Below are 364 nucleotides of genomic sequence, written 5' to 3'. Positions count from 1 at the left end.
GCGTTAAAGGGGGAGGAGGGAAGAGAGGGAACATAGAGGAGGATAGTGAAGGGAAAGAAATGAAAGAGACACAAGAGACAAAAGAAAATACCGAAAATTTAGGGCGAATGAAAGTAGAAAGCAAATTTGAAAAAAATAATTATTAGGTGATCAGAGTCCCCAGAGGAGACGCGAGGGAAGAGGGAAATTGCATAACGAGAGACAAAAGAAGTGATGATAAATGGACGTAGACATGAAGAAAGAAACAAAAGAAGAAAAAAATCACGAAGAGAAACAAAGAAACTTAGATAATTAGGAACAAAGAGGCGAGATAAGACACGCGGCAAGTTGACAGCAAGAAAACCGGGCAGATAACCTTACTTTG

At 39.6% G+C, this 364-nt stretch overlaps 1 long non-coding RNA gene across 1 annotated transcript in view; it reads left to right on the top strand.

The window, feature by feature from the left end:
• The window catches only part of LOC119590971, an 11740-nt gene that overhangs the window by 10354 nt on the left and 1022 nt on the right, over nucleotides 1-364 (top strand). The window lies entirely within an intron of this gene.

Source organism: Penaeus monodon, chromosome 28 (genome assembly GCF_015228065.2).
Source record: "Penaeus monodon isolate SGIC_2016 chromosome 28, NSTDA_Pmon_1, whole genome shotgun sequence".
Classification (NCBI taxonomy): Eukaryota; Metazoa; Arthropoda; class Malacostraca; order Decapoda; family Penaeidae; genus Penaeus; species Penaeus monodon.
Note: the sequence above shows the minus strand (reverse complement) of the source record. Positions and strands in the feature narration are given on the sequence as shown.